Raw genomic sequence first — 13,900 nt, 5'->3', positions numbered from 1 at the left:
GGGAGACTGTCCCCTAAATGCTTGAGGAGATCTGGACCAGGAATGGTATAGTCTATAGGGAGGTGACCTTGACCTAGATGGGTGGAATCCATGAAATCTGGACTTGGCACGGTATTTGCAGCTCTTTCCTCTGCCTGGTATTGGAGCTGGGGCAGAAGATGGGTTTCCAGGCACAGAAGAGGCCAAAGAAGATGGAGTTGAAATTAATGAAGATATAGAGGGAATTGGGTTAGCTGAGGAAGATGTCACTGGAATCTTCAGAGTATCCTGCTGTCTCGATATGGGAGACCTCATCAGAGGCTGCAGGTTCTGCTGGATGAGTGGTCTTGGTGTTGGTGTTGGTATTGGTGTTGGTGTTGGTGTTGGTGTTGTTGGTGTTGGTGTTGGTGTTGGGTGTGGAGGTAACTGTTTTCGTAGTCTTTTTGTATAGCCAGTTTTATTTTTAAAGTTATTAACAGCCTGCCGTAAAGACTTGTTGGCAACTAAAGCATCAGGAGAAACATCATTTTCATGACATGTTGGACATGTATGTTCATCGGACTCCAGGAGTGCTGTTCTTATACATTCATCACAGTAACTGTTTCCACAGCATGGAATGACAACGGCATCTGTAGGAATGTCTCTGCAGATGAGGCACAGGAGCTCCTCTGGGATAGGATCACCTTCTTTTGAAGATGGGGATGGTTCCTCTGGTAAGAAGGGTGGTTTCTCTTTCTTCCCAATTGCATAGGCCTCTGCATGTATAATCGGTATTGCATATTTTCCAGTGTTGGTAAGCATTGCACCTTTCATGTTAGGATCTTTCACTTCCATCAGAAAACTTGTAGGAATTCCAGTGCTCTTTTTGATCCTAGGACCAGTTGCAAAGTTCTTATCCCCATTTGTTGGGCAATTCTTAATATAATGACCAGGTTTACCACAACGAAAGCAGGTGTAGGATGGAGGTGGCAGACTTACCAGACTTTTCTTCATGTAATTGATTGGGTTGTATAAACGGGCAGATTGCAACATCATTGCTTTAATTTTGTCTTCCTCAGAAGCATTGGCTTCTGCCAGATTGACAGTCTTTGTAAGCTGGGCCAGAGAAAGAGATGCAGAAGGGTCACCAATTGCTTTTGTAGCTCCCATCACTGGCTCAGTTCGACTTATAACACGTTTCTTGCTTGTAGACTTAACATCTCTGATAGGAATTCTTCTGACTATTACAGATGAATTTTTAGGAATTAGTGCATTAACATCAGTATATTCTTCTTCCGTCTCTGCGTTGGTGATCTGCAGATCGCTATAGGCAGCTTTCAGCTTTTCTCTCCCCATAATCTGCTTCTTTAAATCGCAGAGGGAGATATGGAGCCCATCAAAGGTGATGGTGCCATAGGTGAGTTTAGAGGAAAATTTATAGTGCACACAGGACATTGCAGCAAGGGATTCCTTGTGGTAGGCACTGTGCTGACCGCTGATGGTTTGCAAATTCTCAAGTCCAGTCTTCTGAGTTGGAAGTAACTCTGGTCTCCAAAAGACTAGGATGTGCTCCAGCTAATCTAATGATGTCTGACTATGAATGGAAAATCCAAGAATCCAAAGATTCTCAGTCCCCAAGCCTCAATGACTCAGCTGGTCTTCAGTAGAAGCTGGAATCCCAAAGTAGTCTCTAATGCCACAGAAGGAATACACTTGCTAGCAAGTCCAGAGCAAAAAGCCAGGGCTTCCTTTTTCCACGTTCTATTTATTTGAGTTATCAGCAGAAGGTGTGGCCCAAATTAAGGGTGTGTCTTCCTACCGCAAGTTCCCGATTAAAGGCGCAGGAGAGAAGACTATGTAGTTAAGATCACTTGGCTGCTCTTCCAGAGGATCTGGCTTCAATTCCCAGCAACCATGTGGCATCTCACAACTGTCTAGAACTCCAATTACAGAGGAATCTGACACCCTCACCCCAGACATACATACAGACAAAACACCAATGCCCATGAAATAAATAAAATGAAAAATTTTTTAAAATTCCACATTAGACATGGATCTTCCTCTTTCAAGTTAAGAGGAAAATCCCTCCCAAATGTGCTCTCCATTTTTAAATTTTAGTTAGTTAAAGTTGATGTCATCAAGTTGATCATCAAGAATAGCCATCATTGGCATCCTTTGTCAGCTTCAGCTATATAGCAAAGTTGAGTCTACCCTGCTACATGAGACTGTCTCAGAAGAGAAAAGGAAAGACAGAAAGGTGGGCATACTGAAAGCTAAAGACATAAATTGACACTACATTGAAATAGGAAAGCTACTAAGGAAATCAAGGGGAAAAGGAAAGACAATGGCCCCCTCCTCATTTGCCTGATTGACTTCTGTCACTCAGCAGCTGACATCCAGGGATTTCAGCATAGTTATCTAGTCCACTTGGGTATGAGTTGCACCCATTCTGTTTTGAGGCACATCCCAAACAAGATTTTTAAAAATGGCTGATGATCTCTGGTCTAAGGACATCCCATGTATAAGAAAAGTGTGAATATATACACCTGCAACCTCAGGAGGTGGAGGCAGGGGATCAGGCTTTCAAAGTCAGTCTGGGCTTCAGGACACTTTGTCAGAAAGAAAGAACGAAAGAAAGAAAGAAAGAAAGAAAGAAAGAAAGAAAGAAAGAAAGAAAGAAAGAATTATTTCGGGCCTAACTTCCTAACTCTTGGGCTTCAAAAATGTTGAGAAGTGCACTACCCCACGTTTGGGGGCCAAAATGTCTCTGACCATTCTGTCAGTGTTGGAACCTGCACTGCCAAAAGCCTTGGGGCTAAATTGTTAGAGCCTGCACTGCCCCATGCTGCTCAAGTCTTCGGGTTGGGGTTCAGCAAGAGAGGGTGAGGGTGGATGTGAATAATGGAGACCAGACAGAGTGTTATTCAATCCCATTTATTCTTCAGTCTCTCTTTCTAGTCCAAGTCCCAAGTCTTGAGTTCCTAGTCCCTAGTTCCTAGTCCCTAGTGCCTCCAAGTTCCTAGTGTCTTCTTCCTCAATGCCTAATTCCTACTCCAAGTTGTACTCTAAGTTGTACTGTCCTAATGCTTAATTCCTACTCCAAATTGTACTCTCTGAAGTGTCTGATTCTCTGTTCCTAGTGTTTTTTGCCTTTTATATGTCTCACTTCTAAGCCATGCCTCTAAGTCACACCTTTAAATCATGCCCTTGGGTCTTGTCTCTAAATGTGATCTCTAAGTAACACCCTTAAGTCACATACCTTTAAGTCTCACACACCCAAGGGAAGATCCTGGGAATCTAAAACACTGTGTTATCACAGTGTGCTCAGCTGTTGTAGGCTAAGTTAATCAAGTCTCTGGTCAGGGTATATGGCTCAAGATGGCTGCAAGAATGATAGCTGCTTTCTGTTGGCTCCCCACAAAGAAAAAAAAAAGAATGAAAGCATTGCTTTGACTGCCTGCCTTATCTCTGCCTTTGCTCCCTTCTCTAGTTGCAGACTTGCACAATACACTAATAAAATCTCTTCAAGAACAGAATTCTTTGGATAAGCAAAATGACTGGGGACTGGATAAATAGCTCAGCACCTAAGAGCACTTACTGTTCTTGCAGAAGACCAAAGGTCACCTCCTTGAACTCACATGGGAAGCTACAGGTTCTGTTATACTAGGTTCAGGAGAACTGTTCACCTGGATCTATTCTGATTATCAAACTGATTAGATTTTTGTTTAAAGCTTGAACATTTTCTTACATAAAGGATTGACTCTACTTTAAGTAGATTCATGTTTTACTCAAATGAGGAGGGTTGTTTTGGTACAAGTCAATAGTGATTTAAGGATGATCTTAGTAATAACTCCAGATATCAGTGATTGACATCCATATTAATGAAGTCAAGTAAGTGTTTTAAATCCTGTATATTGATGACCAGATGAAGATCAGTCTTATGATTCTGAAAAGTCTATGAAAACCAAGCTCAGAGGTACAAAGGTTTTCAAGAAAGAACCACAAATTGATATCAAAGTTACATAATGATCATGGAAACCATGAAATGTTCATAGACATAATTTTGTCCATTAGCTTTTGCCTATATCTTTCTTGTTAATTTAGTTTGCATGACAGAGTCCACTCCTGTCAGCAAAGAGAGTCCTCTGAGAAACAAAATCACCTACTAAGTTTAAAATCACCTTCGGATTTCAGCTGGTCCTGCTGACAGCCTCTCAGAACTCCTGGACAAGTCATAGCTGGTAGAGAAGGGGTCCAGAGTGTGAGCCCCGAGGTTGCCACCAACTGGAATGCCCCCTGCTGTAAAACATCCCAGGGCCGTAGCTCCCAAACAGAACTATGGGTCAGCCTATGGAGACTTTTGGCTTCTTGTCAGGACTTTTTCCTGGGCTCTCCCTCCTATAGAACCCCAAATAGACTAGACCAGAAAAGAAATACCTCCCATCACATAATAATCAAAACATCAAATATACAAAACACAGAAAAAATACTAAAAGCACTAAGGGAAAAAGGTAAAGTAACATATAAAGGCAGACCTATAAGAATTACACCAGACTTCTCAAGAGAGACTATAAAAGCCAGATCCTGGACTGATATCATACAGACCCTAAGAGAACACAAATGCCAGCCCAGACTACTTTACCCAGCAAAACTCTCAATCAATATTGATGGAGAAACCAAAATATTCCATGACAAATCCAAATTTACACAATATCTTACCACAAATCCAGGCCTTCAAAGGATAATTGGCAGAAAACTCCAACACAAGGAGGGAAACTACAACCTAGAAAAAGCAAGAAAGTAATCTTCCAACAACCCTAAAAGAAGGTAGCTATACAAACGTAATACCACTGTCAATAACAAAAATAACAGGAAACAACATCATTGCACCTCATACAATAATAGTGGAAGATTTCAACACCCCACTCTCAGCTATGGACAGATCATGGAAACAGAAACTAAACTGAGACACAATGAAACTAACAGAAGTTATGAACCAATTGGACTGAACTGACATCTATAGAACATTTCATCCTAAAACAAAAGAATGTACCTTTTTCTCAGCACCTCATGGTACCTTCTCCAAAATAGACCATATAATTGGTCACAAAACAGGCCTCAACAGATACAAAAAGATTGAAATAATCCCTTGTACCCTATCAGACCACCATGGACTAAGACTCGTCTTTGACATGGACAAAAAACAACGGAAAGCCCACATACACGTGGAAACTGAAGAATGCTCTGATCAATGATGACTTGGTCAAGGAAGAAATAAAGAAAGAAATTAAAGACTTTTTTGATTTAAATGAAAATGAGGACACATCATATCAAAATTTGTGGGACTCCATGAAAGCAGTACTAAGAGGAAAAATCATAGCTCTAAGTGCCCACGCAAAGAAAATGGAAAGAGCATACATTAATAACTTGACAGCACACCTGAAAGTATTAGAACAAAAAGAAGCTAATATACCCAAGAGGAGTAGATGCAGGAAATAATCAAACTCAGGACTGAAATCAACCAAGTTGAAACAAAAAGAACTATATAAAACATCAACAAAACCAGGAGCTGGTTCTTTGAGAAAATCAACAAGATACACAAACCCTTAGCCAGACTAACCAAAGGGCACAGAGACAGTACTCAAATTAATAAAATCAGAACTGAAAAGGGAGACATAACAACAGAAACAGAGGAAATTTTAAAAAATCATCAGATCCTACTACAAAGGCCTATACTCAACCAAATTGGAAAATCTGGATGAAATGGACAATTTTCTAGATAGATACCAGGTACCAAAGTTAAACGAGGAGCAGATAAACCATCTAAACAGTTGCATAATCCCTAAAGAAATAGAAGCAGTCGTTAAAAACCTCCCCACCAAAAAAAGTCCGGGACCAGATGGTTGTAGTGGAGAATTCTATCAGACCTTCCAGGAAGACCTAATACCAATTCTCTTCAAACTATTCCACAGAATAGAAACAGAAGGAACAATACCCAATTCATTCTATGAAGCTACAATTACACTCATACCTAAGCCTCACAAAGACCCAACAAAGACAGAGAACTACAGACCAATCTCTCTTATGAATATTGATGCAAAAATACTCAATAAAATCCTTGCAAACCAAATCCAAGAACACATCAAAGCAATCATCCATCATGATCAAGTAGGCTTTACCCCAGGAATGCAGGGATGGTTCAATATTTGGAAATCCATCAATGTAATCCACTACATAAATAAACTCAAAGAAAAGAACCACATGATCATCTCACTAGATGCTGAGAAAGTATTTGACAAAATTCAACATCGATTCATGTTAAAAGTCTTGGAAAGATTAGGAATTCAAGGGCCATACCTAAACATAGTAAAAGCAATATACAACAAGCCAGTAGCCAACATCAAACTAAATGGAGAGAAACTTGAAGCAATTCCAATAAGATCAGGGACTAGACAAGGCTGCCCACTCTCACCCTACCTATTCGATATAGTACTGGAAGTCCTAGCCAGAGCAATTAGACAACAAAAGTAAGCCAAAAAGATAGAAATAGGAAAGGAAGAAGTCAAAATTTCACTATTTGCAGATGATATGATAGTATACATAAGTGACCCTAAAACTTCCACCAGAGAACTCCTAAACCTTATAAACAACTTCAACAAAGTGGTTGGATATAAAATCAACTCAAACAAATCAGTAGCCTTTCTAAACTCAAGAGATAAACAGGCTGAGAAAGAAATTAGGGAAATGACAACCTTCACAATAGTTAAAAATAATATAAAATATCTTGGAGTGAATCTAACCAAGCAAGTGAAAGATTTGTATGACAAGAACTTCAAGTCTCTGAAGAAAGACATAGAAGAAGATCTCAAAAGATGGAAAAATCTCCCATGCTTCTGGATTGGCAGGATTAATTTAGTAAAAATGGCCATCTTGCCAAAAGCAATCTATAAATTCAATGCAATCCACATCAAAATTCCAAATCAATTCTTCATAGAGATAGAAAGAGCAATTTGCAAATTTATATGGAACAACAAAAACCCAGGATAGAGAGAACTATTCTCAACAACAAAAGAACTTCTGGGGGAATCACCGTCCCTGACCTCAAACTATACTACAGGGCGTTAGTAATAAAAACTGCATGGTATTGGTACAGAGACAGGCAGAAAGATCAATGGAATAGAATTGAAGATCCAGAAATGAGCCCACATACCTATGGCCACTTGATCTTTGACAAAGGAGGTAAAACAATCCAGTGGAAAAAGGACAGCATTTTCAGCGAATGGTGCTTGTTCAACTGGAGGTCAACATGTAGAAGGATGCAAATCAATCAATCCATTCATATCTCCTTGTACAAAGCTCAAATCCAAGTGGATAAAAGACCTTCACTTAAAACCAGATACACTGAAACTAATAGAAGAGAAGGTGGGGAAGACTCCAAATACCTAGGCACAGGGGAAAAGTTGCTGAACAGAACACCAATGGCTTATGCTCTAAGATCAAGAATTGACAAATGGGACCTCATAAAATTGCAAAGATTCTGTAAGGCAAAAAGACACTGTCAATAAGACAAAATGGCAACCAACAGATTGGGAAAAGATCTTAACCAATCCTACATCCGATAGAGGGCTAATATCCAAGATATACAAAGAACTCAAGAAACTATACTCTAGACAACCATATAACCCTATTAAAAAATGGGGTACAGGGCTAAACAAAGAATTCTCAGCTGAGGAAACTCAAATGGCTCAGAAGCACCATAAGTAATGCTCAACATCCTTAATCATCAGGGAAATGCAAATCAAAACAGCCCTGAGATACCACCTCACACCAGTCAGAATGGCTAAGATCAAAAACTCAGGTGATAGTAGATGCTGGCAAGGATGGGAAGAAAGAGGAACACTCCTCCATTGTTGGTGGGATTCCAAGCTGGTACAACCACTCTGGAAATCAGTCTGGCAGTTCCTCAGAAAACTGGACATAGCATTACCTGAGGATCCAGCTATACCACTCCTGGGCAAATACCCAGAAGATACTCCAACATATAACAAGGACATATGCTCCACTATGTTCATACAGCCTTATATATAATAGCCAGAATCTGGAAAGAACCCAGATGTCCCTCAACAGAGGAATGGAAACAAAAAAATGTGGTACATCTACACAATGGAGTACTACTCAGCTATTAAAAATAATGAATTCGAGAAATTGTTAGGTAAATGGATGGATCTAGAAATTATCATCCTGAGTGAGTTAACCCAATCACAAAAGAACACACATGGTATTTACTCACTGTTAAGTGGATGTTAGCCCAAAAGCTTGGAATAGCGGAGACTCAACCAGCAGACCACATGAAGCACATGAAGAAAGAAGACCAAAAGGGGATGCCTCAGTTCTACTTAAGATGAGCAACAAAAATACTCAAGGGAGCAAATATGGAAACAAAACATGGGACAGAAACTGAAGGAGGAGCCATCAGGAGACCATTCTACCTGGGTATCCATCCCATGTATAGTCACCTAAGCTAGACACTGATGTGGATGGTTGGAAGTGCATGCTGTCAAGAACATGATATAGCTGTCTCCTTAGAGGTCTGCCAAAGACTAACACATTCAGAGGACGATGTTCACAGTTAACCACTAATATGATCAAGGGTTTCCCAATGGAGAACTTAGAGAGAAGACAGAAGGAGCAGAAAGGTTTTGTGACCCCAGGAGGAAAGCAACAATACCAAACAACCAGAGCCCCCCAGGGTCTAAACCACCAGCCTGGGAGCACATAGGGAGGGACCCAGGACCCCAGCAGTATATGTAGGGGAGGATGGCCTTGTTGGGCATTGATGGTAGAGGAGTTTCTTGGTCCTATAAAAAATGAACACAGAGTGTGGGGGATGGGGGGGGAAGTAAGGGTAGGGAGGGGGTAGTGGGGGGGTTAGGTGCAGGCACTGCCTCATAGAAGCATGAGGAGGGGGGATGGGATAGGAGGTTTCTGGGGGGTGGGAAGAAGTGGGGTAAGAGGATAAAATCTGAAAGGTAAATATAATACCCAATTTTAAAAAGATAGATGAAAAAAAGAAGAAATAAGGGAAAAAAGATAAAAAAGAAAGAAAAAAGAAAAATAGGATATTTAATAACACAAATGGAAGGATTTAGAAATTTAGGAGGCAGTTTATGTTAATGGAAACAGCATCATAGAAACTGGAAAATCACACCCTCATAGAAACACAAGGAGGGGGGATGGGATAAAGGGTTCCTCAATAGTGGGGGGAATGGGATAAGGGGATAAAACTTGAAATGTAAATATTACAACCAATTTTAAAAAGAGGGAAAAAAAAAGAAAAGTTGTTAGAACCAACATCTTAAAAAAAAAGTCAGCCCTCTAGGAAAAAAAATTTTTTTTCTTGATAATAAAATTTGTTCTGAGAATTGTATATTGCAGAACACACAGCCTCGGTGTATCTACTCATCAAGCAAACTGAGCAGACCTGCTCAAACCTCTGATGTCCTGGAATTCCACCTGGATGCAGTGAAGACACGGTGTCAGAGGCTTATCAATTTACTCTTCCCCCCCCCCAATATCTCAACGCAGGTAATCAGCTTGAAAAAGTTAATGAAGAGTCAGTGTCACTATTCCCTGGGCTTGGGGACTAAGGTGGTTAATACTGGATTGTCTTTCTAGGGAAAAGTAGAGGTTTTGTTGGAATAGAGAGGATTAGCTAGGATTTATTGCATAGCCACAACCTATTGATAGAAATCTGTATAATTAGTATCAAGATGAAGTTATAATTTCTTAAATGGTACAAAATTTACTTTGATTTCAAATTTAAGGTTTTCATTGGTACGAGTTTCTTATTGATATAAAAATGAGATGAATATTGGTACTCTCATGGACATTGTGCCTATATAACACATTTAGGAATACAATGCTTAGACCCAGTCCTTCTTTAACTTTTTTAACAGATTTGAGATGGTGAGCCTGTGAGTTAAGGGACTATAGCAAATTCATGGCTTGGAGTTTATTATTAGGGTATTCTCTATGTTTTATTTAGAAATAGCTGAGAGGAGTTAACAGACAACAGTCCAGGTTACCTTACATGGATAGTTGGTTTTCAAAACATCAGAAGTCCACAGAATTGACGTTACAAACATTTCTATATTAATGTTCATTTTGATTAGAGACCTGTCTGCTCCTGACAGCTTCCTGTCTTGGATTCTAAGAAGAAATTGAGCATCCTTGGAGTTACTCCAGTTGTGCAGAGACTTGCCTCTTTCCATCTACAGACAAATTACTGTCCAGTAAAGGACACACTTGCAGAATAGTCGACTGATTATATCTGCCTAGACAGAGTAATCAGCCCTTAATAATCCTGCATCACTAAGGTCTGTCAGATGATTCTGGGCCAGAAGGCTGAAGATTTGATGCTCCAACGTTCTGTAATATAGGGGCTTCCCAGGTGTTCAGTGGTCTCTAGAAATTGGCTAACTTTTAGAAGCTATGCTTTGTGCTTCCCATAATTTCAGTTAACTCAGTCATTCTAGATTTCTGACAGGGTTGAAGATCTATAGTCTCATAGCCAATCCTGGCTATTTACTTTGAGATTAAAAATCTGAGTGGAAGGTTTTCAGTTGACATTTATTCTAAGCCAAGAAAAAAAGCCAGGTTCAAAACTAAGTATTTTAGTCAGGAGAGATGACAGAGGTTTTGGTTAGTCAACAAAATGATGGACTGGGTATTAGGACTATCTTGTACCTCACTGGTACAAATAGGAATAATTATGCTCTAATTGCATTTTGACAGAAAAGTGTTATTTTAACAGGAAGTTTGATATGTAGGAGGAGCTAAGGGGGAAGGAGTACCGAGAGGAAGAGATGGAAAAAGGAGAGGACAAGATGAAGGAGAGGAGAAGCTAGGTGATGAGAGAGAGAAAGAGAGAGAAAGAGAGGAGGGGGCATGGAGGCAGATGTCCACGTGTCTCCACCAGTCAAAGACAGTTCATATATCTAGGTTGGGTATTGGGTTACATTTCTGATTGAGCATTACCAAACGTATAAAACCTTTAACTAACACTTTAAAAAATTGTATAAAAGCAAAAAGGAAAAGAGGGCATGGGATAGGGGTTTTCTAGGGAGGGGAAATGGGGAAAGGGGATGGCATCTGAAATGTAAATAAAATATAAAATAAAAAAATGAAAAAAAAAGAAAATATAGATTGTCGAAACAACAAAAATAAATAAATAAATAAATAGAAAGAAAAACAGAATTCGTTGTTTTTTTTTTCACCGCCCAAACCATCATTTTAGAAAAGACTGTGCATATAAAGATCTGCTTCAGGAGTAGAAAAAGAAACTAGGCATTTATCTGTAACTTGGTCACACAATCTAGTTAAACACTTGGATCACAAGGCGTTGGTTAATTTTGCCTTATTGTGATCACAAAACCTCCCAGAAACAGCTTCACGGAAGGAAGGTTTATTTTGCCTCATGGTTTCAGACAACCATGATTGAACTACTCAGTTTGCAGTTGCATGTGTCAGTGGCAGAGGCTACTCTCCTCGAAGTAGATGAGGAAGCAGAAGATGAGTTCAGAAGCAAGGGCAGCAAAATTGTCCAACCTAATCTCTATGCACTTTTATGAGTTAGAGCCTTCTATATCCTGACATTTTTAGTCCCCCACAAAAATATTTCTAGATCGATTATGTGTATTCAAATAATGAGTCTGTTGAGATAATTTCAGCTTGAAATTCTAACACATCAAAGTCAAAATCCTTTTGTCCTCCCGTTTTCACATCTGTGAATACAATAGGCTTCTTTCCTGACAAAGAATTTGACCAGATAATTCCATATGTAAAAACTTAAATCAATGAAAATACATTTTATCATTTATCATTGGAATAAAGCATTCCAAAGTGAGGAAAAAAAAAGAGAGAAAAGGGGATCAAGAGGATACAAATTAGAAAGGAAGAAATCAAAGTATTGCTATTTTTTCCAGAATATGATAGTTTATCCAAGCAACCCCAAAAATTTGGAAAGAGAACTCCTATATCTGAAAACATCTTCAGCAAAGAGTGTGGATACCAAATTTACTCGAAGAAGTCAGGAGACCTTCTGATAAATAGCTCTAGAAAGAAATATCTTGGTGTAATGCTCACCAAGCAAGTAAAAGATCTGCATGACAAGAAGTTCAAGTCCCTGAAGAAAGAAGTTGAAGACGATATCAGAAGATGGAAAGATCTCCCAGGCCCATGGATATATAGGATTAAAAAGTGAAACTGGCCATCTTACCAAAAGCAATCTACAGATTCAATGTAATCTCCATCGAAATTCCAAGACAATTTTATTTTACAGAACTTCAAAGATCAATTCTCAACTTCATATGGAAAAAGAAAATACTCAGGCGAGCCAAAACAGTCCTGAAAAATAAAAGAACACTGGGAGAAATCACCACCCCTGACCTCAATCTGTACTACAAAGTAATTGTAATAAAACACTGCAGGGCATTGGTATAGAAACAGACACATTGTTCAATGGAATCAAATCAAAGACGCACAAATAAACCCACACATCTATGGACACTTGATATTTGATAAAGAACCAAAACCATACAAAAAATGAGAACTTCTTCAAATGGTGCTCAACTAACTGGTTGCCTATATGAAAAAGAATGACAATAGATCGATACTTATCACCCTGCACAAAACTAAAGTCCAAGTGAACCAAGGACTTCAATATAAAACTAGGTGCACTAAATCTCTTAAAAGAGAAAGTGGGAAATACTGTTGACTACGTTGGTACAGGTTACAAGTCCCTGAACAGAACACCAATGGCTCTTAGATGATCAGCTGATAAAAGGGACCTAATTAAACTGAAAATCTTTTGGAAGGCAAAGGACACTGTCAATAGGACAAATCCACAGCCCACAGACTGGAAAAGGGTCTTCATCAACCCTACATCTGACAGAAGGCTTATATCAAAAATGTACAAAGAACTTAAGAAGTTAGACACCAACAACACGAATAATCTAATAAAAAAAAAAAAAAAAAAACCTAAGGTTCTGAACTGAGCAGAATTCACAACAGAGAATTTCAAATGACTGACAAGCACTTAAAGAAATGTTCAATTCCTTATTCCTCGGAGAAATGCAAATCAAATCAAGTCTGAGGTTCCATTTTCCTCCCATCAGAATGGCTAAGATCAAAAACTGAAGAGGCAGCCCATGCTAGAGAAGATGTTTAGCAAGGGGAACATGGCTCCTTTGTTGGTGGAAGTGCAAACTTGTACCACCAATTTGGAAATCAATTTGGCATTTTCTCAGAAAACTGAAAATAGTTCCACCTCAAGACTCAGCTGTATCATTCCTGGGGAAACACCCAAAACATCCTCCAATATCTCACAAAGACACTTACTCGGTTATGTTCATAGCATCTTTATCTGTAATAGCCAGAAACTGGAAACAACTTAGATGTCCCTTACCTGGAAAACAGAAAACAAAAAATGTGGTACACCTACACAATAGAATACTATTCGGATATTAAACTCAAGATATCATGCATTTTTCAGGCAAATGAATGGAATTTGAGAATAGCATGCTGAGTGAGGTAACCCAGTCCCAAAGGACATATGTGGTATGTAGTTACTTAGAAGTGGATATTGTCCATAAAATACAGGTACCATATTATACTCCACAACCCAAAGAAGCTAAACAAGATGGAAGGCCCAAGCAAGGAAGCCTGACTCTCATTTTGAAAGGGCATTAACATAGTCATAATAGACAGATGGAGGAAGAGAACTGAGGTAGGGTGAGGGGGAGTGGGAGGGAAATGTGGGATTCAAGATCCTGTGTACGGCAGGACAGGATAGATGACTAGGTGGCCATGAAAATTAATGGAAATCTGCACTGGACAGGGTGAGGAGGATGATACATGGCCTGGACAAGGAAGGCACCCATAA

The 13,900-nt window shown here is 39.3% G+C and overlaps 1 pseudogene; it reads right to left on the bottom strand.

The window, feature by feature from the left end:
- Positions 1-13,900, bottom strand: part of LOC117723848 (serine/threonine-protein phosphatase 2A 56 kDa regulatory subunit gamma isoform-like) — a 691,904-nt pseudogene that overhangs the window by 533,119 nt on the left and 144,885 nt on the right.

This window comes from Arvicanthis niloticus, chromosome 19, assembly GCF_011762505.2.
Source record: "Arvicanthis niloticus isolate mArvNil1 chromosome 19, mArvNil1.pat.X, whole genome shotgun sequence".
Lineage (NCBI taxonomy): Eukaryota > Metazoa > Chordata > Mammalia > Rodentia > Muridae > Arvicanthis > Arvicanthis niloticus.
The sequence above is the reverse complement of the archived record's forward strand: the minus strand, read 5'-3'. Positions and strand labels throughout refer to the sequence as shown.